The sequence below is a fragment of the Hypomesus nipponensis genome, chromosome 14, assembly GCF_054491055.1.
Source record: "Hypomesus nipponensis isolate SF chromosome 14, ASM5449105v1, whole genome shotgun sequence".
Classification (NCBI taxonomy): domain Eukaryota; kingdom Metazoa; phylum Chordata; class Actinopteri; order Osmeriformes; family Osmeridae; genus Hypomesus; species Hypomesus nipponensis.
In genome coordinates this window covers 11471775-11498206 of record NC_140374.1, presented here as the reverse complement: position 1 = coordinate 11498206, position 26432 = coordinate 11471775, and the positions used below count along the sequence as shown (strand labels likewise).

At 40.7% G+C, this 26432-nt stretch overlaps 1 long non-coding RNA gene across 5 annotated transcripts; it reads left to right on the top strand.

Annotated features, from left to right (window-relative positions):
• Positions 1-4173: 4173 nt before the first annotated feature.
• LOC146258593 (uncharacterized) lies at positions 4174-24848 on the top strand. Of its 5 annotated transcripts, none has more exons than XR_014729739.1 (7): positions 4174-4302; positions 4579-4683; positions 5093-5168; positions 13253-13300; positions 13506-13577; positions 14940-15274; positions 23814-24848. It is a non-coding gene; the product is annotated as an uncharacterized LOC146258593 (long non-coding RNA). The 5 variants fall into 5 exon arrangements; XR_014729735.1 differs by having other exon boundaries at positions 4183-4302; positions 4598-4683; XR_014729738.1 differs by having other exon boundaries at positions 4197-4302; positions 4569-4683.
• Positions 24849-26432: the final 1584 nt, after the last annotated feature.

Below are 26432 nucleotides of genomic sequence, written 5' to 3'. Positions count from 1 at the left end.
TTCTCCCAGTTTGCTCTGTGAGACTGCCAGGACATTGAGCCTGACACATCAGAACTACTGCTCTCTTGGTGCCCCCTTTCATTCCCACTATCACAGAGTCAAAGCCTGCAGAGACGGAGCTGTCCAGAGACTGAGCCCTGCTGGGTTTGACTGGGCCAAGATCCGATCAAGCCTCGAGGATAGGGTCATCCTCTTCCCTGACTTCAACTTGCTATGATCTCTGAACCGATTCTAAAAAGGCCCCTGACTTGATTTGAGCAGACAGTCCCCTTTGAAAGCTGCCTTTGGTTTGGCTTCTGTAGCCTAGAAAGTGAAGAGCAGGGTCAGGCTACACACAGACAGGGAAAGGCTCAACCAAAAGAGAGAGAGAGAGAGAGAGAGAGAGAGAGAGAGAGAGAGAGAGAGAGAGAGAGAGAGAGAGAGAGAGAGAGAGAGAGAGAGAGAGAGAGAGAGAGAGAGAGAGAGAGAGAGAGAGAGAGAGAGAGAGAGAGAGAGAGAGAGAGAGAGAGAGAGAGAGAGAGAGAGAGAGAGAGAGAGAGAGAGAGAGAGAGAGATGCTGAAAGCCATGCTCCAGGTGCAGATGGCACACTGTTTTATGTGTGGCCCCAATGGATTATGTCAGCCTAGCTACTGGAGGCACATAATATGGAAGATCACACGAAAACATTGTCATCCAAAATCCAAAGATTCATTAATAGAGGTAATTTCCATGACAGGAAATGCCTACTGGTTGGCCAATACACTAAGGGTCTTGTTAGAGCTGAAAGGAGATTTCATACTAAAAGACTGATTTTTATTCTTTAATATAATACATGCATCCATAATGCTTAATTAAATATGGAATGCACATACAGCAGGTTTTTATAATGTGTGTGTGTATGAACCACTTATATAAAAATAAAACAATATTTTATTTCCAACATATTCTAATGATCCAATTCAGACAGACACTGCCCCCAAGGAGTGGAGGCTACTGCGAACCCAAAAACCAGCAAAGGTCAGAGGTTAGAGCAGGATAAGGTAATATCCAAGTCCCTTCCCATTGTGTGACACGCTGCATTCACCCTCTCGCCCCAGAAGCTTAGTGTCAGTGTTAACACTTCAAACATTCAATATCTTCACAAAACACAAAGGACACAACTGCTTGGCATCGCCATCTTTCTTTCCCCAAGTATAGATATGGATCCCTCCCAAAGGTCAGTCAGTTGAAGTTTCCATGACTAAGCCAAGCTTTGTTGTTTGACTTTTCCCAATGGAGATCTTCACTTTTGGGTGCAAATGGAGCCAGATCAACATCAGAAAATGACGTTCTGTCATGGTAATACTTTATAGGTCAGAGTCAAATTATAACTGACTGATCATTCCAACAACACATAATTAAAGCCTATGTTATCGTCAAAATATAAAGTTGGTTACTGTTAAAATGGTACTTCTGTTCTAATTATGTTTCTATTTCAGGAGAAACTTGATTGGATTTATCCCTGCACATATATTGCACATCTACATAGATAAATACTTAACAAATAAATAATAATCATTATTAATCCAATGTCAATATTAATTACGACCCTGTAAATGCTCATGTAACAATCAGGTTTTTTTTTAACAAAGACAGAGCTGTTTTCCAAGTGTTTTCTGTTTCTGTTTTCCAGACTGCAGTTCCGAGTGAGTGACTTACAGTAACACACCTCCAGCACCATGTGCCAGAACATAGTCACCGCCGGAGGCTAATCTCAAACCACTGGGATCTGATTTCCAGCAGTATTGGCAGTTCAAGAATCAATCTGGGCAGCTTCCTGTGCTGAACCTGATGCAGCTTTCATACTCTGTGTGCGACTGGGAGCTGTAGCACTTGCCTGTGTCCCTGGGATGAGGGCATGTCTCTGAGAGGGTGATAAAACACCTTATTTTATGGGTCACTGATTACTGCCTGCACCCTCATGTCTGTGGTGATACTAATCTTCCCAAGCACCAAACTACAAGGCCGCCCATATTTTCAACAACATTGTGCATGTCCTGCCTCTTTTCCTTGTACAACTACAAATGACTATGAAAGCGGGAAAAATAATAAAACCACCTGTTAATAAATATATAATAATTCTGTCAAAGAGTGTGTTTTTCACAGTATGCATGCTCCCTATGGCTGCATCTAGTAGAAGGCACTGCAGGCATTCTCTAGAGGGAAGATCTCATTTTCTGCCTCCTGCCGTGCATTATCCCGTCCAGTCTGAAATAATATGGGACTCATTTCAGAGCTTAGGACATTCTCAAAAATGCTGACTATCATGGAGAGAGTAGCAAATGAAACACAGCTTTTCACAGGGAGGGTTCTAATGACACCCTACGCCGAGGGGGCAGAGGTTCAGGATCCAAACCCAGGAGAGTCACATAACAGCACAGCTGGTTTAAGCTGGGATGCTGTTGTTAGCTTTTTAGATTTAAACGGCCGTCCGAAGATTGAGAGGTGTTTAAAACACATCTTTAAAAACGACAGATACACATGTTCAGTTCTAATTATAAAATGGGAATCATTGCATCGGAACTAAAACTCTGAACATTGAAAAAGAAAATCTGTGATGCTTCGTCAAGAATGCAAAAGGATAAAAGCAGGATTATGATATGGAAAGTATTAGTGAATTGATTCAAGGACTCAATAATCCCACATCCTATCAGTCTGTCCATCTCTAATAATCAAGTTTGGGTACAAACCATCCCTCTGGATGAAAAAAAAAAAAACATGTTGCCCATCTGTCTCACATTCATCTTAAAGACTGCCAGTCTAGACTGTTCCCATTGAAGTTGTCTGTCACTTGTATGGCATCAAACACCAGGCACAGTCTTTTTAAGACAGACAGCAATGTCTTAGGACATTTATTTCCTGTGCTACTTCACATTAGCATGATATGAAGAGACGCACTTAGATGTGCTTAAATAAGACACAAAAAGCCTTGACCATGCGCTCTGTGAACTCATTTGTTGCTGGTACCTCAATCAGCATGGATGCAGACTAAGCACTTGGAGTGAACCTGAGGATAAGGCATTACATCATTCCTTGTAGACAGCTCCTGTCATATAAAGACAAGTCAACTACCTTTGAGTAATCTTAAAAACACAAAAGCCACGTGCCAAATTATGGTAACTGTCCAAAGATGTTAAATGATAAATGGGCACATGCAAACATATGCTGTTTCTTGTATTTATTAGTAGACTAATTAATAGTAATATTTGCAATATTACCATTCACCAAGACAAGACTGAGTAGCCTTGCTCAAATATTGCTGTTCAACATTACAACCACACATCACGGAGTGTTAGCAGTCTCCTTCTGTCTTCTGTTCTTAGATGTAAGCGTGAGGTGGTGCTGGGTGTGCATGTCACGGCAGGCTGCTCCAGGGAGCAGGAGGCAGGCTCTCTCCCTCCCTCGCAGTGCAGGAGGCCACCCAGCCACACACAATTACACCCAGAGCCAGGCACCAGCCTAACCCCCCCTCTGCCACGGGCCAGGCCTCAGTTAGATCTCAGCATGCATGCTCAATGATCTGTTATTAATTAATCAATCAAAGCTAATCAAGGTAAACCTTGCTTTTTAAACAGGTCAGAACACATACTGTTCCACTGAGGTTTTTTCTTTCTTTTTTTTTGCTCATAAGGTAGGGTATCTGTAGGATGATGTGTTTGAAAAATAAATCGTATACTTAAATGCATAACTAGACTAGAATCAACACATACAGCAGCCTGCAGTCAACTCGCACACACACGCAGTGTTGAGAGTTACATTTTATATGTAAATTCACATTGTCAGTGAACCAGTCTTGCCAAGCAGCAGATACTACACTGAGAGATGGATTTTATAACCCGAAAATGCCACAACCATAAAATCGCATACTTACTTTGCTGCTTGGTATCAAGCCTCGCGAATGACTGACTATCCGTGGAAACTCAGTTTTCTTTTCCACTGAACTCATTTTGAGCTGTCAAAGGTAGACTCGCAAAAAAACTAAAACAAAGTTAGTTCTAATCTAAATCTTGTTGATAGTTGTCTAAAATGTATTTAGCAGATGCCGTCGGTAATTATTGACAAACCCTGTGATATGAAACATCAATCAGTAGGCTACGATATGGTGATCACTGGAGGCTGCAATACGGACAAACTTAAACATATTGAACAGGTGCGTCCACTGAGTGGCGCCGTAGCCCGCTTTTTGAAGGTAGTATCGCTAGCTCCAATAAAACATGTCCTTCTCTGTGCTGGCCGATAGTGACAGGCAGTCTGAACTACGATTTCATGAAAACATACAACAGGTAGGTGCAAGTCACAGTCCATGTAAATGGAGATATACAAATTAAGTGCAGCAAATAAGAATTTTTGACCTGGAAATGCATGGTTAATCAGGTCACCATGCTCGTTTTCTGCTGCGGTGACCGCGGATTGTTTGAGTTGTTGCCAACATGTTAGCAGTCAGAAAAGTTGTCGAGCTACAAATCTCTGCACTTAACACATACTGATTGGCCTTCTTGTTATGCATGTGGGGTTACCGACAGTTGTTAATCCTTTCTAACACCATTAGTGATTGACAGTCTAATATGCAAACCTCAGATGGATACTCAACGCAAGAACGCAAGACTCACTAAAATTGGATCATGAACTCCTGTCAGACAGGGCCTGCCTTGCTAAGTATCCCAGTAAGTAAACCTAAATCCGTATTTTACTGTATGGATGCAGAGCATACGCAAACTGGATCCAATGCCATTTGGGATGGAGTTTGGGGTGAGACCTAAGCAGATGGGAAGTATTGTAGAAGATGAGTAAAGGTCAAGCTCAGCTTCCGTGATAAAGCTGTGGGCACTGCTCATAGCAGTGTTTTAAAAGTTGACTTAAGAAAACAGATTGTGTGGTCAGACAAAACTCTTAAGACCATATTGCTATGTTTTTCATGGCTCTTTTGTCTAGATTGCCACAGGCAACACCAAATGGTCAAAAAAATGGATATCATTATTTTTGTCTGATGATAGCCATGGGTAAGGAAGGTTTCAAATGGGTGGAGTTTTATTTCTGTCTGTTTGTCTTAATCTTAATTTTCCTTTTTAACAGACTATCCATTTACCAGTGAGACATACGGTATGGAGGAAAGGTTAAAGTAATCTGAACACATGGAAGCCTACATCAGGTAATGCAATTAATTGGTCAAGTTGCTAAATTATCTTTACCTATACATCTAACAGTACAATGAACTGTTGAGTAATTGATGTGTGTGATGTTCTAAAGAGCATACACAGAGAGCACATTTGGCCATTAGGTAACACTCCATCGTGTCTGTTTTGATAGGGTGTTGTAGGGCTCCTCTCTGTCCGGTAGCAGTCATTTTTTTTCTGTCATCTCCTCGACACTGTAAAAACACTTGCTGTGGTTTGGTAGATTAACAGAGAGTCCCCTAATGGAGTAATTACACAGAGCCAAACATCTATTTTTCACCTGTGCTCTGCCATTACTCTCCGTCCCCTATCCACTCCATTGGAAGTCACTTACTCTCCTTACAATGAGTTATCATTGACTGCCATTTAGGCGTTCTGGAGCAATTTGTCTTACTGAGGCTGTGGGCTGGCCTTATTGCAGAGAACACTCATTCTCTTTCCAATACATAAAACATTCATGGGAAAGAGGAGAAAATAGCGCACAAACAGATAGTGGAAAATGGCTTATAGATACTTCAACGGAGACAGACAGGACAAATAATGTAGGAGATTACAGGGGCAGAGATTCAGTGAAAACTGCAAGAGGAAAATCCATGTCCAATCGGAATGGATTCATAGACAATGTTAGGAAGGCATTGTTAAGAGTGTTAGTAAATTCTTCTTAAGAACATTCTCCAACAAGGTGTTATATTCTTAAGAATATTGAGACAAAATAACTACAGTATATGGCTTTTTTTATCGGTGTGTTTTGCTATCCTTTATACAAAATATATAGATCTAGTTGTGTCATTTTTTTGGGAAATGATTCAGGTAAAAGCTGAAATTTTGCAATAGATTCTGCAGATATTGATTAGCTGAAGGGTCCTCTCTTTTGGTGTCCCGGGTCTGCAACCCTCCCTTTGTGGTGTCCCCGGACTGTGTTTTTGTGGAAAGGAGATCTTTTTGACACCATGCTTGCTGCAACACTCAAGGGTAGCCCCCTGGTGTCACTCTGAAATGGAAGTTATATTTTTGTATCCATCACCAAACTTAATAATAATTAACCGTTTATTTTATTGCATGTTGATTGTTACTTGGTAAAATAGTGACTAATAGGATGGTGTTTGTTGCTAGACATGTTCATGTATTAAAAGCATGTCAATGAAAGAAGCATCTCAGTTCAAGGTTGATGTGCTTTACTGAATTGACTGTTTTAACTGTGTGTATTATGTCCCTGATTTATTCGAGACCATTAACTTTCAATGTCTGTCCTTGAATTCTAAGTATTCATGTCTTTGTGATAGGTGTAAGCAAATGCATGTCAGGTTTGTAGCACTTTTACCAATTCAGTGATTAATTTTGACACTTTTTGTTAGACTAAAGAGTTAAAGAAAGGTTTGTGAGGTAAAGATGTTTGATTTCAAAATAACAAAACCAATTCCTTTTTGTGCATCAAACTTGATGGTCAAGAAAGGAAGTCCCAGTTCTACATAGGTCATTCTGGCATGAACTGTATGCATTCTATTGAACCTGAATTTCCCGTTAGGGTTAATAGGGTGGTAAACTCTGTGGATTGTTAGATTACTCTCTCAAACTGCTTAACACAATGACAAATAACCATTATTCTTTTTCTTGCACTGATAATCGAGACAACTTAAACATTTCTTACCAGCACAAGTGAAACCATTAATCCTCCCTGATTTCGCTGATAAGTGGTGACGGTGGAGTAATAGCCTTGTCGCCCAGAAAAAGAGCCAAATATGTGAACAATTAAAACAAGATGTCCATTATCTGCTACTCTTCAAGTTCACTTGTCATTAGCAGTATTGTAATTAATCTGATTTTGAATAACCTATTAGTAACTATCAGAAAAAGTTTTTTTTATAATATGAAAACATTTAGTATTTAGTAGGTAACTAGAAATTAGGATTTAAAGTAGGGGAAAGTATTTTTATACTTTGATTTTTTTCATGGAGTAACTTGCTTTTCTTTATGTCTGATTTAATTGGATGTGGATTGAAGTTGACAATGTAGTCAACTTTCTTACACAGGACTGTAAACTCTTTTAATTGCATATCTGCAAACCTGTGCATGACAGAAACTGATTTAACAAGAGTACAGTATGCTCTACTCAAGTGACAGTTTATGTACACTGTAATTGCAATGTTCCTGCCCATTAAACATGCTGCATATTGCATGAATGCAAATATTTCCTCCATGCACAACAACATCAAGAGGTGATCAGGTCAATTAAAAGAGCATTTTGATTCGCTTTACATGAATATCCTGGTCAGTATTACTGTACAGTGACTGTAATACTGGAATGATTCTGTTCATTCAAAACATTTGGTAACATTTCAGTTGAGAACATGTGTTATTACCAAAACAATTTGGGCAAACGAAGCTGGCTTTCCTTAATTGACAGTGAGCTTATGTATTGCAGAGCCAAAGTAATATTTAAAATAAAGATAAGCTTCTGATTGTGTCCTCAGTTTCATTGACAGTAATATTGACTCTTGAAAAAGACATTGCAAGCATTGTAATTATTAAAGAGTAAACCTTTAATCTATCGTTCTTCCTAACCTTTATAATAGGTCATTAATCACACTAAAGCCAGATGGGGTTTGCAACATTAAGATATGGAACCAGTAATGGATGCTTTCTCACAGATGTGTACAGTACTTCCATCCAACTCCCTCCTTGTGTCCTGTTAAAGAGTAATACATCCTTTCATTTGATGCATCAGGGTTGATTTCCATCTTGCTAAGAAGATTTTTGACATTTTGAGATTTGGCTTGGAGAATGGGACATTTAGAAAGGTAGTTGGGGGAGTGCTAGCAAAGCAGCACCAGGGCAACCTCTACTTCAGAAAGCAGCTTATTTTTTTAGTTTTAATATTCTGAGAAAGAGAAAAAAACTGTCAAAGGTTCCCTCAGCCTCATCCCCTAATCCCATGAGGCTACACAGTCTAAAGAACTCCAGATCATCCAATTGAGATGAATTTTGCATGTGGACAATATTGACTGTTCCATTTTAAATGTAGAGCTTTGCATTCTACATGCCAACCACACAATACTGGCAGAGCTGCAGTGCTTGGCATTTGATATTTGGAATTAATATGGCCGTAACTCTGTTTAGATCAAAGGGCTTCAGGGGCCTAAGTTTCAAATCCCCCAAAGCCCATTTTGGCTCCTCTTTATTTAGCCCATTGGCATTCTGACCCCATGCTACTGAGACTTTGAACTCAAAGTTTGGAAAAGCTGAATCGCTTCTTAAAACACATTATCAGTGGACCAGATTAAAGAATATCACTAAGCATCTTAAGGTTTTAGTGCAGTGTGGCGACATCGTTGGGGCTTCTGGGGCCATTTACGGGGATATACTGTATTAACAATGGCTAAGAAAACAGTCCAAGGGGGGTGTCCAGAAAAAGAAAGAAAGAAAAAAAAACTTTCATTATGCTTAATTAAGTTTCAATATTACGTTGGAAAGAATAAGGTTGGCATGAGTCAGTTGGATACATTGCAGCGTTGCAAGCTACATATTAACTATCTTTACTTGCTTTATTGCTTGCTTATTAATAAAGTAGAGCTTCTTACTTGTACTGTCCATACTTCATACTGTTATTCAAACAGTTTTTGGTAATATATTGGAAGGAGATTGCTTTTTAATTGGCCCAGCAGTCAGTTATCAGGTGTAGTCGTGAACACATTGCAGTTAGAACAATTGGCCATATGTGAGGTGCATCTGCTTTCACCACTTTGATATTTTGACAGTACTGCTACTTTCAGTCCATAATGAATTGGAGTTTCTCTTTTTTTTCTTTTTCTTTTTTACTTCTTTATAATAGATGTGAATTTATGGAGTTAAATGTGGATCCACAGTGGTACCTAATATGTGTAAATCTCTTCTTTGTGGTCTTGATCATGTGTAAAGATACATGTTATTGAATACAAGTCTACTGTGTTCCCCATAGCAGCTCTCAAACCCCCTCAATCTCATCAACCCGCATGATTAAGATTTGGCACCTTGGACTGCATTGTCTTCATTTGGAAATATTTCAGCTGCATTTCTGCCACTCTCAAGAAAGATGAAGATAAAGGAGAATAAGGCAAAAAACACACCCTGTTGTGTGAATCCTAGAGAAGGCCTTGAACCCTGCCATTCATCCCTTTCACTTCATCAGCTGAGTCTAATTGCCAGAGAGGACAGGAGACCCTGGGCCCGATTGTTCCTTATCCTCTTTGGAGCCTTCTGAGGCATGAAAAGTGAAAGGCCTGCTTTTGATCTTTTTTTCTTCTTTTTTTTTTCTCCCTCTTTTCTGTCATCCCCTGCTATCCTTTCCCTTGGAGTGACACACTCCTTTCACACTGTGCCCCCTTCTCCATCCACGCAAAATAATTATCAAGCACCGCTTCATCAAATAATGGTAGAGATAGGAGGTCATTGCAGGGAGGGCCAGAGGTCTGGAGGGGTGGCCCTAGGACGTGGTGGAGCTCCCAGCTCATCTTAGAGGCATGCTCCTTAGCTCTGGCTACCTTTATGTACCTTGACCCCGGTTTTCGTTTGCCTGTCCTAATGAGACCCTCTCACGCGGCCAATGCAATACTGCTCTTGCATTGGCAGGGTTGGAAGGCCAAAGTACAATGAGACACAGGGTTGTGCTCAGACAACGGCGCATCTGTGCTGTCTTATTAAGCCTTGGAAAGGAGTTTGTACTTCTCAACTTCCCATAGGCACCGAGACCAGATCTATTGACACCTACTTGTCCTTTGCGGTCAACACCTTTCAGTGGAGGACCAGCTTACACACACACATTCTGATTAGGAGTAATTCTTGGCAGCTTATTTGAAGAGGCAAAGTGCTTAACTTGGTTTAGGTTGCCATGTGAGAAATGGCATAAGCAGGGAAAAATTCAGAATAATGATGATGGAAAATTCCTTGAGACTAAGCAGATGACAAAGTATGTCAAAGGCCAGTCCTGTCAAAAAAAAAAACAAAAAAAAAACTGCCCTTCAGTTTGAATAGAATGGTAAGGATGCTGCTCTCTGTGTGGCCAGTTACACACAGCCGCCAATCACTTTTCGAGGCTCATTACTTTCAGAAGCGTGTAAATAATGTAATTGATATTTTTAAAACTTAGTCCACAAACTTCTTTGAACATTGCAAAACATTGCTATGTACAGTATATTCATGTTGTGTGTATATATATATATATATATATATATATATATATATATATATACTTGTATATGTGCTTGTATATGTACGGTATTGGTAATTACATTTGAAAATTGAAATTACATTAATATTCATTCTATCATTGTTATCATACTATGGACGTTGAGATGCAGTGGACTACATTCAATACAGATCTGTGCCATGTCCTAGTCCAATAGTATAGTCCCTTAGATTGTGTGATGTGTTTTGGAGGAATGTACAACCTGCTTACAAAATGGACAGCGGGAAATACTGTTAAGTAGACAGAGCATAAATGACAAACAGACAAACAACTCGGCAAACAAAAACCTTTAAGCAATCATGTAAAGCACGCCTAACATCTGAGCACTGGGAGAGAACAAAGCAGAGCTCCTGTCCGAGCATCGATCCGTTCCTGAAGGCACACACATCCAGAGATCTCTGATTGCTCCCTGCCTCTCGCGTTCTCTCCCCCGCGCCTCCGACTCTCCTCCCCGGCTCCGCTTGGAGAATGTGCTTATTGATCTAGCCCACTTCTGTAGAGTTAACTCACGGATAAAACCTGGCCATAGGCTTCCATGGTTCTGAAAGCGCTTGCATGGCTGTTGAGAAAATAATATTAAAGAAGGACGTGAAAAGAGCCACTCTCAAGTGATGGTGAATAATATCTACCAAAAGATGCACCTCATGTAGAACATTCGAAACAGTAGTATTAGCAACTGAGAAGAACCCATTGTTTATTTCCTTCATAAGTATTTGTTATTTGCAAAAAAAAGTATGATGAAATCAATATGCGTCATCAATTTTTCGTTTTGTGTGTTTTTAAAGGGTAGTGTCACTCTTCATCCAAACTGAATTTTTACAGCAAGTGGATGTACAGTATGTGTACAATACAATATGTGTGTCTCTGGGCGTGTGTGTGTGTGTGTATTTTTGCAAGTGTGTTCTGTTGTCATGTTTGTAGCATTCCATGTGGGAGGTTCTGCCGAGAAGCAAGCCATCTGTAGTGTTCTACAGAGCGACATGTTGTAAAAGCGAGATTTGAGAGTGTGTGGAGACTTGACTTGTCAAATCTTGGCACATAATGAGACAGAAGGGAGTGGAGGCAGGAAAGTGTCCAGAGATAAACAATTAGATTTGTCCCAGCGGTAAAGGCCATGGGCAATGCGAGGACTCTCAGACAAATAAAATCAATATGGCTCCCAGTAAGGACACACCAGGGTAGAGTGATGAAGAGGTTAACACTTATTTCTCAGATCAGGATACACAGAAAAAAAAGAGTCATGGTTTGTATTAAATCGATACTGATATGAACATGAGCAAGCTGCCTGTCAATGTACTGTATGTACATGTCAAGTGAATGTGGTTTGAACAAACCGTACTGTATCTGAGTACAAACTGAGTTCAAGACAGTTATACACAGTGTAACAGTGCACAATACGAAATAAAAATGAAAACATTTTTAAGGAATTGGCTTTTGGGAATGATTGTTTCACACACCCTGATACAAACATAATGGAGCGTGATCCACTGAAAGTGTGGGCTGTCCCAGTGCGTGGGTCCCCTCCCAGGCCCTGCCCAGACTCGCAGGTCTCATCTCACATCTCGCCACTGTTCCCAGCAGGCCTTACAGGGGTAGCGCTGCCAGGGCAGGGAGGTCGGACTGGAGGTGAGGCGTTCCACAATGTGCTTGTACTGGCATTACAGAAGACAACAAAAAGATATTGGGGGTGGGGGGGTTGTGTGTGACTGCTGCTAGGCCGGTAAGTCTCCTTAGAGACTCAGAGGCGCTGACCAGAAAGGTGTGAGTCTGAGCCATGGCCTGCCCATCGCCTCGTCTCCACGGAGACAGGGACAAGGCCCCCCTGTGGGCTTGTCTCCCTCCTCTGTGGGCTGGGGCAGCCGGGAGCTGTTGGGATGAGGCCTGGCCATTGCCTGGACTCCAGGGGGACCAGGAGCCACAACTCCGATGACCTTCAACAACCTGTCAGCCTGTCATCTTGGCCTAGGGAATTAAGAGAAATAGGAAGAAAAAAAAGGTGTGGGTGTCTGTAGAGACTTCTTGGACTGGCCCTGTGCATGTTGGTGTGGAGAACAAAGAGGATTCTTTATAATAGGAGCAACATGGATGATATTCTGTATGGAGGATGAATTGACATACTAACCACAAGATTGTAGACAAGCATTGCTACCCACAATGTTGACTTATTCTAGACTACATCACTTTTTTTTTTATTTTGTTGCTGATTGGTGGCAGAAAATGAAACAGCTGGCAAAGAATAGGAGGGAGTACATTAACATAATTAGACAGCAATACTATCATCCCAATTCCTGTATTCTAGTCTCATTCTTTACGTCTAAGAGCAGACAATGGAGTGAAATTACTGTTTGGACAGGCCCCCAGGCAGCGTTTTAGTTTGCAAGATTTGATTTAAAAGAAAGAAATCTCCCAAATTTAATCAGTAGCACCTGTCGTTATTATAGGCTATGTACAAGCCCAAAATGTGCTGCTAAACGTTACTCTAAAGCACTCAGGCCATGGTTACACTTCACAACGCAATGTGCATGCAAAGTATACGAGATACAGCTTTGTGCTCACCAACCCTTACTAATCTAACCTCGCCTGGCCATGCACTGCCAGGTGTGCACAAGGTTTCGTTTTCATAGCAATTCCACTCAACAGCCATCATACTGTGGAGGCATAAAGGATTACATATAGGATTTTGTGCACAGTATACAACTTCTAAATAGGCTGCTAATTTGAACACCATGAGGAAATTGGTGTGCTATTGACAGTTCAAAGTTTAATATTGAATGCAGACCGCAAATAAAATACATGTTAATTGATCTTAACAGCTTGTTTGCCTTGTGTCTGTTTCAGGTAATTGAAGACTGGGTTATTAAAATGCAGTATGATAAGATGTATCAGGTAAGTCAGAGACTCATTCAAGTTCATCGTTTTAGTAAATGCAAATGTTCCTATCACTCTGATGAATACTTGCGAAGCATGATCTTATGTCTCAGTTTGAGATAGCCCAGTACCATCAAACTTACTCCCCAGAGACACTGGTGACACAATCTGACAAACCAACACAAGCGATTCTGAGGAAAATCTGTGCCTCTTTTTCTTTCAGCCAAAGAGAAAGAGGATTTTGAATGGTGCGGTTGTTCTTTATGCAAAGCTGAGACGCGACGCCTTCCAGACGGTGAGAGATGGCAAACCCTAATAATACAGAGCTGTACAATGGTTCTGACAGGCGAGCAATAAAGCAATCAGGGTCCTAGGCATTCCAAATCCCTTTAACGCCCACCCTCTAACAGTCTGAGAGATGGGCGGCTGACCTGCAGGCTGTCAATCATGGCGAATACCTGCTGGAGCCTGATCAGGGAGAACCAAGGGCACCAGTCTATCAGATCTGTTTTCACACTCCAGACACTAACATTGCAAGCATAACCACATAGACAAAAAGCCCTACTGCCTCACTCTTAATTAGGAGTGGGTGGGGTGGGAATGGGGGGGGGATACTTGTTTGGTTTAAATGGGTATGGGAGGGTCTTAGGTATAGGGGTCATGGGTTGTGGAATCCCAGTGAGACAGAGAACAACCTTTTTCCCTTGATTTAGGAATCAGGCATTGATCTGTCACGCTGTTTTGTAGAAGTAAGAGCTCTTTCAGCGGTGCATTTCAGTTAGGGGGAAAAAAAGAAAAGCCGTTACGATAGTTCATTAGCTGTCTGTAGCTCATTCCAGCAAGCAGATCACCGTAATACTGTGGTTAGTTAATGGCTTTCTGGTGTTTCCTCCAGAGTCTTCCTGTCTGAAGGCTGCCTGCTGAAAACCCTCTATGTCTTCCTTTTCTTTCCACGTGAGGAGTCTTGTCTTCTCCAGCCTTGCTCAGACAGTTGGCTTTAGCCGGTGGTTTTGTCTGGGAGAAGTCTGCCTGTATGGGATTACTTTAGAGACCAAGCACAGCTCCTTACCACATTAAAACAATACTAACAATAATAATAAATCAAAATGTTGATAGGTAGAAAAAAAATTAAGATATTTATAATGTATGTCATTATGTTCCATACAACGGTCATTCTATTAAACTAAAATTTTATTCAACACAGGTTTCAATAAATGTATGAAAGTATTATAAATTGCAATCATAAATGCAGATATGTGACTCCCTTAAAATAACGTTTTGAAAGGTTTTGCATCCACTCAATTCTATTAAAATATTCCACTTTCTAAGTCAATGCCAGCCAAACATTAATTGTTTAGTCTAGTCTTGTCTAGTTTAATGCAAACTTAATACACTGTAATTGGCATGTGGACACACTTCAGGTATCCATCTTCCTTTTTGATGTATGTAAAAAATATGTACAAAAAAAACTTTTAAACTTTACTCTTTAATGTTGCTGACCAATAAATTCCACAATCAATGGTGTATATTGTTAATGCAGTAAAGTAACATTGGCAGTGTCCAATGTCTATGCTATGTAATAATACAGTATGAACAGAATGAAAGCATGGAGTTTGGTGATTCTTAGTATTTCATTGGATGACTCTCCGTCTTTAAGGTGCCTGAAAGAAATGTAAACCAGATTTGGCAGCAAGTGATGAGTTCTGCAGTGATGTCGTCCCTTTGACCCCTAAACAAGACCTTCTCCAGATTTGATCCCAGTTTGACTGGCCAGAGCTCATCTGGGGCCTAGCTGGGGGCTCCCACCAGACCAAGGCTTGGCTTGTTCTTCCCGGCTCTCTGGTGGCATACCACACACTGAACACAATGCTCTGTATGTGATCATCTGCTGCTGGATGGAGGTTCCACATGTATCTTCCATCACTCTAAGGATCTGGGGGTCAGTGGGAGCCAGGGTGCAGTGGACCATTCACCAGCCCACGTCTTGCTAAGGTCTGTAGAGAGACTTGATTTATCATCCCAGTGTTCTGTCCATACAGTACACATCAGCGTCTCCAATTGACATCATCAGATGTCTTTTTGATGTGAAGATTTTTTTTTTTGTGCCTTGACTAAACCCAGATGTCCACAAAAATCCTCAGTTGAAGGTTTTACAGTGCCTTTCCTAATATTTGTTTTAAATATCTTTGACACTCTTAGCCTTGTATACCAGTGCTAAAACAAGAGTACCATCCTTACATGGGTTGTATATTGGGTTGATATGGTAGACGTACAATCCAACTTAGATGGTATATAACAGTTTACTACTGTTAAATGTAATTTAATGCTAAGAAATAATTTTAAAAATTGAAAACAATCTCTTAAAATCTTGCTTCACTTACATTCAGATGCTGATAGTGCCGACCCAGTTGACTTCAGCACTGTTACACTGAGCAGAAGTAGCATTAAAAAACAACCTACACCAACTCTTCTTAATTAGCAGCTGGTACATGAACAAGAGGTCGCCTTGGCCGAAAAAAGCAACTGCTGAGGCGTTTTTGGACCCCAAACCTTTGTGACCAATGACGTGTCATCCCTCACTCTGTCATGTTTAACTAAAACCAATACCCATTCAAACCAGCATCCATCAATGTTAGTTGAGAACAATGACAGATTGTTTTTTTGCTGCACTCAAAGCATCTGGATCCTCTCTCTACTCCCCCTCTTTTATTTATGGTAAACAGACTGAATAACAGCTGGGCAATGGGAATTTACAAGTTAATCAATTGTTAGTTTGGAGCCACAAAGATGCCCCATACCCAACCATCTGCAAGTTAATATTAATTTACCATGCTAATTTTCCCATAGGCAACATTCTATTCATTGATTTTTTTCTTTTCTTGTGGGACTTATCCACACTTGAAATTATGAATTGCTTGATGAGTGTTGAACATTTAACCACATAAATAGAAAAGGTTGCATTGAGTTCAATTAAGTCTATGCGGGATTAAACCTAAATCCCTAGGTTAAAACACATGTATGCAATGAACTCCGGTCTCTGTTAATAAAGTTTTCCACATGTTGCCAAAACAAACAGAAAACTATAGGACCAATTACTCCACGATCCTGTCGGTTAATTATTGGCCCAGTGGGACATCCAAGAGAAGTTAGCCTGAAAACAAGTCAGATTGAGTTTCATTTAGTGATGGTGAATCCAGGTGAGCTCTGTTTACTTTGGACACTTTGCTTCCTGTTCAAATGGCGTTGCCTTTGTCTGTGCGGCCAGGTGTCTGTGCCTGTGGCAGGGTCCTGGTGCTTTGTTCCCATGTGTTCCTGTGTACCGTGAAAGAGCCCAGCCAAGCAGACCAGACGGGGGCACCTCCCTAGTAGTCCTTTAGCCAGCAAACTATGATCACGCATTTGCAATTTAAAGTTACATGAAATATGAAGTCATTGTCAGATATGTCTTAATCTATTCTTTTTACTTCAATGTTCCCCTTGTTTCAGTTAAGGCCCCTTTTTTAAATAGCAAATACACTATATTGAAGATACAGCACTTGTAATTGTATTTGATCAAATTTCAAATTTGAAATAATAAATCTTTGGGAGGATTTCTTGGCACTTCTGTGCTCAAGTCTATTTACTATTCAAGGCAGGAAACGGTGGTCAGATGTCACATGACATGTACAAATGTGGTGTAGCTGACTGAGGAGGAGCCAGTGCATGAGCATGGGCATTCACCTCTGGCCATCTCCCTATCTCAGTGAAGAAACCAGGCTTTGCTTTATTTATATTGCAGCCATGATGTGTAACCCCTTGCCCCGTTCCCTTTCCTACATCACACAGTAAGGTCACTCTCCTCCTCTGTACCTCCACCATTGCTCGAGCATTCCAGCATGGCTTTAGGACAGCTGCACCGCAAAACTCCATACTCCTCAAATCACAAAGAGGCCCACATCAGAGCAGAGCTGGATGGGAGCCAGGACCCAGGCCCTGACAGAGCAGCCAGCCCAGGCAACTGGGGGCGGGCTCTAATAAGGGGGAGACAATGAGAACCACCTCCCACGCTTCACATTTGGTTGTTGAATTTCAGTTCTGAATTCAATGGTTCCATAGATCTTTTTATTTGTTTTTTGTTTTTTTACCTGTGTGTAAGACACTTGCAGCTCAGAGTACTCAGATTGAGGGCTTTTTGTCTCATGATATTGTTTACAATCATTTTGAATTTTCACTTTCATAAATTAATGAAGCAAGGCCTTCTGCTAGGAGATTTTTGCCAGGATACAATAACAACATATAGTATTGGTGGGCTGGTTTAATTACTGTACATATCAGCATTCACAGCTTCATGACCCTCTACTCTTATCAAATTTAATGGAAGTGTGTTTACAGTGTCATTTTGGATTGGGGCTTTTTCAGGGCCAATTTCACTGCAACAAGAATATATTTAGTTTCTGCTTAGTTATGTGTTTATATGATTAACCTTTTGAACATAATTCCTGATTGGACGCAAGTCCTTCAGCTCAGCATACACATGTACAGAAGTAACTTTCAAGTCATAGATAAACTGGAATTATTTAAGGTGTGCTAGTTTAATGAGTAATACTTAACAGACCATAGGGGGGTGGAGGGGTTTTTACTTAAAAGGCCTCTTGTACCCTCTGAAGCCTCATGTGATAAATCTCACACAGACTCCCCCTATATAACTAAAACCCAAACCTCATTCAGCTTCACATCCATCAGTGTTTGGTTGAAAGCGATGACAAAGCACTTTCAATTACACCGGTAACTGACTCTGGAAACAGTTCATAGCTGGGTCCAGGCTTGGAGAGTGGAGGAGAAGCAGATGGGGGAGGGCAGAGTAGCTGGTAAGGCATCCGTTTGACTCGCCCCCAAATAATAAAAAGGGTGGTGTGACTCGGGGACACAAGGGTTGCCGTCAGTGCTGGGAAACCAAGGACAATCCACCTATTTTGTGTGCTGTCACCCCTGTAGTCTGATTTATCGTTGGGACATCCTCCCTGCGACCCATGTGGTCCATCAGCTGGGCACTGGGGACACTCTGGTGATTAGAGGCTGGAGTATCAAAGCGTCCTCAGTCAGGGCCCTTGTCTAGTACCGAAGGGCCTATCACTACTGAATAGGGAGGGGGTGGTTAGGGATGGGTGGCAGCCAGAGTAAGAGTGCCATTCTTAACCCCGAGCACCAGGGGCTGGAAGAGCTTCTTTTTTTGTATCCATACACTGTTAATGTCATTCCATGATTTTTTAGTTTTCTATTTCTTTCCCCATCCCCCCTGATTTGTAATTACAGTATATTATGTGGAGTGTGGGCTCTCCAAAAGTTAACATGGTAATGTTTAATTGGAGTGATTTTAGTCATAATTGCATGATCCTCTCTACCACTTTTGGCTCCCACTTTGTTTAAATAGGCTGGCTAATTCTTCTTCAAAATTAATCAGTATAGCCCTTAATACTGCTATGCAAAAGTAAAACAATATGCAATGGTTTAATGCTGCACAAGTTGGTTACTTGTTTGATATAAACAATAACAACAATTGCAGTATCTGTCAACAAAAGTGAAAGAATAACAGTACAAACCATACAAACAAACATTCTTTTTTTCTAAAATATTTCATTACATAAACAACAGAGAGCCTAATCCTCTGGAGGGACTGGGCTTTTAAAGAAGTTCTGACTCCAAACCCCTCGTCCGGGGCCTTTGCTAACTCACTTCAGGCAATTATGACACAGAGGAGATCTTTGGCTGTTGCTCCCCATCCAAAAGAGAAAAAAACCCATTTCCTTTCAGGCCCAGTTGTAAAAATAAGCTAGTTCTTCTCAATTGTAGTCACCTTTTGCCCCTTGCAATAGCAGCAAGGATGTATCTGAACAAGCCATAGGGCAAAACAAATCACTTGTGATTTACAGAATTATAAAGATTTTAATAGTAGCTATGTTTCTTTCTGAGATTGGTCTTTATTTCTAGGAGTCAAAGTTTCCTTGATGCCCCAGGCTTTTTTAAAACAATAATTGGCCAACAGAGAGATACAACATCTCCCTGAGTGATTGAGAGCATTTGTTGGCGTGAACTTGAGGGTATCCCTCAAAAGATAACAGGTCCAGGTTACGGGAGCCTGTAACTTATCGAGCAGGATCCAATTCACATCCATACTTGCCAGAGTTCTTTTTCTCATCCAGTTTAGTTCAGGGACATAACCTTTTTGTGCAACTGGAGATTTTGATTGCTAATTATTTCTGTTTCCAAATAACTGCATGAAGTATAAGGGCTGTGCATTTTTGAACTAGCAAAAAACTTGAATTAATGTAGAATAATTGTTATGGAAAAGAGCATGACTTGGAAAAGCATCTTTGTTCTTAGCTTTATGAGTGCAGTCACAGTCAATGACCTTTTTGAAAACAGTGGTGACTTATGATTCACAAGGTTTTAGAAAACAATTTGAATCTGTTCCCACCTGGCCCCGAATCAACACTTTATCCATTCTTACTCACTGGTTGTTCTGGCTATGATCTACAAGGTCAAAACTAGTGAAATGAAATACTCTCTGGCTTTCCTTTTAAGTAATGCGTTACTTTAATAAATATTAAAGTTCAGTACTTTCTACACCTTTGATGTGCGTATAAAAGTCGCCCCCTTTGTCATTTTGTGTGCCTCATTTGGGATAACAAAGTACCAGATGGATGTCAAAGCATGGTGTTGCATCAAAACAAAACTAGTCACATTTCATGCTATTAAATGGAGGCTTGCAACTGCTTGCATCATTACCAAATTGGCGCTAATGCAACACAAAACAAACTCCTGGACCATTACTGGACCTATGTAAACCCCACTGACCAGCAGCTGTATATCTGTCAATGATGTGTGTTTAACCAAATCCAATACCTATTCAACAGCACATCCAGCATTGCTGCAAAAGAGAGAACAAGAGCAGAGTGGTTTCCAATTGTGCTGTAGAACAGCTTACTCACCGCCCATCAACGGCGGCGTCACTGCAAGTCTGAGATGTGCTGCTTGACGGACTCTCAATGAAAACCACCCTCAGGCAGGGCTGCCCCAACTGAAAACAAGAAGAAAACTAGAAGCAAATGTTTGAGGTTTAGGTAATGTGAGATGATTCTCATCCCAGCATGTTTGCTAGGGGTAGTGCTGTCAACCAGTTTCCCCTTGTCAATTAGTAAAGGGAACAGTTTTGGAAGAAAAGGACCATTCATGTAATCACATTTATTTAGCGTGTTCAGCAGGTGCGTTTTTGTAACCATTGCATAAATATGTTTATTTTTGTATCGACATTTTAGATCACAGAAAGTCTTGTCAACACATGCATGTATAGCATGCATGTACATGGATCCTGACAGGAACAAGGAGCCAGTTATGCTAAAGAAAAGCCACCAGGGAGGCATAACAGAGTTGGCTTCTGTACTGGTGGTCTCCTTGTTAGTGCTGTGAGTGTCAAGACTGACAGTGCAGGTAGCTCAAATGCCACTTAAGGTTTTAGCTTCAGTGGATTTTGGAGAGAAATGACCGTGACCTGTGTAGCCTGAGCCCACATCCCACACCTTTTCTGCCTGACAGGCGCTCAATGGCAAGTGTCTGCCAGCATACCGAGGGGAACCACTGCCAAGCGGCCGGAGATAAAGATGATTACCACATCCTTCTCATCCTGCACACTGAAAACTGATACCTATTAACAAACGGCTGTCAACATGTTAGCAAGGCAGAGAGGGAGTGAAATAAAGTGTTTGTGTGTGTGTGTGTGCTTTAGAGAGGTGCTCTTTGAGGAAGTCCAACTCGTCAGTTAAAAGTAATGAGCTATGGTACCAGGCAGAATCAAATCTAAAAGTTACTGACGGAGCTGGTCTAGTAAAACACATCTCATTGTCTCAATGAAAGCTGTTAGCATTAAAGCTATTTAAGCCCAAAACATTGCAACCCTATACATACCTAGTTGGCCAACATTGGAGATGAGCAAGAGCTATCCGACTTCCTATTTGGCCAAATCAACATGGAGAATCACCCTTGGCGATCAACCAATCAGAGTGCCGATTTAGAAAGATAGATTTAGTGTTAGGTTAAAATGTTACAAATGGTGTTATATCTGAGCATGTGTCTTAATGGGTTCTAATTAAAATACCAAAATGAATATAGCCACCTCCACAAAGGGACAATGTTCAGAATAACTGTAGGATTGTGGGTTCCAGAATCACTTGTATCCTTTTGCATTGAAAAGTGTTAAAAAGTATAGATTAATTATTAATAAAAGAGTGACCAGCCATCTGGATCCACTTAGGCACAGGCTCACAACAATAAGTATGGACATCAGGTTGAGTTCTGACCATCTCCAGACAACAAGTGGTAGAGCAGTTGGCAGACCCTTAGGTTGGTTTGTTTTGTTCTTAAAGTGTAGCTGGCATGTAGGTCACATTGACAGAACCCACGGTAATTATTTTGCCTCAATTGTCAAGACTCAGCTACATTGCAAGACAAAAACTAGTTTCATCACTTCATGAATATGCTGATCTAATCTGCACTGACCTGTTCTTTCATTACTTAAACTTACATGCTGTGCAGAAGATGCATGCACTTCTCCTCAATGAGCATTACGATATCATTGTTTCAAATGCATATCCAACTGTTCCACTTTGGAGACTTCCATTTAAGTGAAATGATAGACAAAAATACATGTGACATATTTTTTCTAATTGTAGCAAAGGAGGAATGAAGCAGCACAGAGTACTTTAAATCATCAGTAATTAGGATATCACTGAACGTAATTACAAAAGATTCTGATTGTCTCATTTTCGTATCAGTGGAAGGCCCATTCTATCCACTTTCTTAATACACATTTGTTTTAGAAGAGTGGGGAAGACAATTATGATAATCTGCATCCCAGCATGAAACTTTTATGTTGAAGACAAGAAACAGAGACTTGCTAAGTAGACATCATACTCATCTAAATCCTTAAAAAACACACAAATTAAAGGCATTGTAAGTTAGCCATTTACCACAACAATACGAATATGAAACTTTCAGATTCGCATCATCTGCAGATTCCTCATTTCAATTTTACTGAGACATCTGACATTTTTTCAAATTGGGGCATTTTTTTTCAAGATTTCTGTTCTCCTAAATGATCAACCAAGTCTTAATTAAACCCAATTAATTCACCAGATATAATATTTTTTTTCCAAAACCTGTGGTTTAGAATATTTTGATATATAATACCAAAAAAAGTTTCCTTTCCGTGAACTTTGTAGAACAACAAGATTGTTCCAAAATCAATTTACGAGAAGAGGCAATGGAAACAAACCTAAGTGCTAGTTTCAGCCAACCTCATAAGGCCAACAGTGCTACCACCAAGCCCAAGAAGCACTTTATTAGCCAGCAGAGGGGGTCAGGAGGACCAGCCCCATCATTGATTGAGGTTGGAGGATGCATCCACAGCTGCACTTTCTCTAAATTTCTAACAGTAAATATGCACCTTTGAAGTGGGGGGTACCCAGGAGCACTCCCCTGCCCAGATTGTGTGGGTTTCTGTGGGGAGCTGTAGTTACGGGAAAGATCAATGGACAGGGCATTAGGGGGGAGAGTGCACTACTCTGTCCAGCCCTCCAGCCTACAACACAACAGAGCAGCTCTTAGACAGACAGGATTATCGAGCTCAAGGTGCTTTAGTCAGAATGGAAACATTCCCACAATTTCTATTGCTGCATTTCTAGATGGAGAATAATTTATCCATGCATATTTGGAAGTTTTACTATTTGCAACATATTCTGTATTTTTTTTCCAAACATTATTCTAACATCAACCTTTTTTTCTTTTTTTTTTCTTTTTTATTATATTCTTTTTTTTCTGACTTCCATACAGCTCTTTTATTTACATTTTTTCACACCTCCTCAGGCAGGACCAGGGACTTGTTTACCTTCCGGTCTATATGTTTTCCAAAGCATGTACAGTATGTCAATAGATGAACTGAGATTTGATTCACAAAAATGTCTTTTACTGCACCTAAAAATGTATCATCCCTAGATACCCCATCTGATTGGAAGACTCCTCTGTCTGCTTTGTCAAAGCATGGAAAACCCATATCCTGCTTATTGTACTGCCTGGTGTGCTCCTTTAAGTGCACTACATTTGTGCTGAATGTACAGCTTTAATATTGTGGTTTGTGAGGATCTTGGAAAAGCCTTTTGGGGTTGCCACACCACTGCATGAGGATAATCTTCTCAGAAGAAGGGTGGCATCAAGTAATGGGCCAAGATGTGAACCATCCCCTAATACTAATCTAATATGTGTCAAAATCAAGCACTTGCACTTTTGTAATTTAGCATTTATTTGATTTTGATAATGATATAAATTGGTTCGCATAAATTGTATGTATATCTAAGAACAAACATACATGAATACAGTCAATGTTTTTTTCCCGTTACCCACTAGACACCATAAACTGTATCATTCATACGGTAATTGTAAATTGAACAACATCTATCCATGTTCACTAAGCATTTCTGTCTTTTGGGTCTTCCATTCCCAGGAGTCACCAGGAGAGATATGGGTCCACTAGACTCGGGGAACTAGCCAGAGAGAGTTAACATTTGCAACCCTGTCACACACCACAAAACCCTGTGTCATTCAAGCTCAGCCTGTGTGGCAGGCTTGGCATTAATGGAGACATTGACATCTTCCGGCAGTGCATTCATCTAATGCTAACACCAAGCAACTGGAGCCAATATCCACCACATGGAGGCATCACATTTCTAAACAAGAGCATCTGACAACTGGAGACAGACATATTCTGTTCATGAAATGTATCTTGCATCACTTGGTAGTAAGAATACAATGTTGTTTTAGTATTTTGAATGTGTTTTAGTAGCTTGATGATACATTATCTAGTGATTTGTACATATGAAAATATGGTGGTACAGTATCATGGATATGCAGAGCTTCAAACATATTGGTAAAACATACAAGAATATTTCACAGGTGTTTAACTAGAAGTGCAGCATTAGTATTTAGCGGGGGGCTTACAACAAGCGCTGTTTATGTATTTATCTAGTAGTTTTGCTACATCTTTGAAACTCTTCCCATATTTTAGAAATGACAAAGGTGTGCCCCGGACACACCTATCCGCATGACAGGAGAACAGGAGACTCGACAGTTTGATGAATAGACAGATTTTTTATTTCAGCATACTTTCTTGTTATTAAACTCATAATTTTAGATTATTGTCAGATTATTTACAAATGTTCTCCATTTACAACCCTCTGAGATGTGAATTGGAAGTTGAAAGTATTACCCCTCAATTCATCATCACAAACATTTGATGAACATGCTCAAACAGCGGCTGTTTTACTGTATAGACAGTGAATATTAACACATTTGAATACCCCTCTGATAATTCATGCAAGCACATTTTTTGACCAAAAGAAATCACTGCTAATACAGTTAATATGTACACAAGTCCAATAAAAATAGCTGTAGTTAGAAAACAAATATTTTGACAGCACAACTATTGGCCCAGTTCTATGTGTAACAAACATCTCTATAATGCGTAATACCACGCACACAATAATTCCTATGTAATACTTTATGTGATAAAGGATGATGATGGGTTCATGAAGTGGATAGAGCTATCTTTAGAGGATTGATTTCCCATACAGCCACGCAGTTGGCTGCATTTATATTCCATGCCTGTGGCTCAATGACCCCTGGTTCTCCTTTGATGTGGCAGCTAGAAGCACAAACCAGGCTGAAGCAGGGAGAGAGGAGGCAGAGGGATAGCAAAAGGTGAAACAGTCTGCAATGAAAGGGGGTGGGGGTTGATTCTTCTTGCGGAGTGGGTATCTGGGAGGGATGAGATGATGGGATGGGGGAGTGCAAAGAGACTGGTAGGAGTTTGCAGGGAGCAATGCGCACCAATGAAGCCATCATCTGACAGATCTATGAGAGTTTGCACTGAGGGTGGGTGGCGGTTGGGTAGGGGAGGGGGGGCTGGGCCAGGGGGGTTTGGGAGAGGGCATGGTGGTGGCGCGAGCTGATAGAGACGTCAGCGCCGCTTCAGTAATCTCACGACGCCTGAGCTCAGCAAGGGTCCGTCTTGGGGCCCACGAGAGCAGCGGCATGATGGGGCAGACCACCCTGACGACACTAGCGGGGGGCCGGGCAGGACCGACAAATCAAAGCGAGAAGAAGTAATTTTTGAGAAATTACAGAAATCTCCATGGAAATTAGCATGAAACACTTTCTAATCTTCTGCTTTTCACCACGGACGATAGGGGTCAGCGCTTCAAGTTTTCCAGCCCTCGCTTTCTCTTTCTCTCTCGCCCCATCTCTAATTTCATTATTCCCTCTTGATTTTTTCCCTTAGCTTTTTTATGTACATCATTTTACAGCCCTGATAAAGCCCCTCCCTACTCCGACATTATTCATTCCATCTCTTGCTTGAACCTGTTTTATCAGTCACAATTAAACGTTTAGATTTCAAAGGCAAATCAAGGGAGTGCCTAGCCATGCCCTCCGAGTGACACAGGATCAAGCTGCTGGGTGCTTTGGAGGCTGGGACGGGGTGAATCCCCCAAGATGTGTCCTCTCCAACCTTCCTTTACCACAGCAACGTCAATGGCTCTCGTTGTTCTGTTGTCTGTCTGTCAGACCTCAGGGTAGTGCTCTGGTGAATGGGAGGGGTGAGGCACCCCTAGGTGTTGCCATGCTGTTCTTGATGAACAAGAGTATTAACACCAATATGGTAGCACCTCAAACTGTCCTTCTGTTAGCCTTGAGTCTTGAACGATATTTTTAACCAAAGGTTTTTATAGAAATGTAAACATACGGTATGTTTACGTATGACATTTTGTAAATTATAGCTGTCATGTTTTATTCAAGTTTTTGTACAATGCAAAACAGGTATGGAATTCTACATTTCTATGTCAAGTTTGGTACTTTGATTATATTTTTTTTACTTTGAAAAAGCTAGAACTATAACACTGTTTACCTTTTTATTTCGGTTTAGAACAAGAGCCAATAATCATATAAAGGATATTGAATTTTCAACTCTTTTAGAAAAATAAGCAAAGGTACTAACGGTTCCCTATTCCCTATATTTTTTTTTTTTTACCAAAACGCTCCCAGTCTTCTAAACCCAGTGAGATTTCTA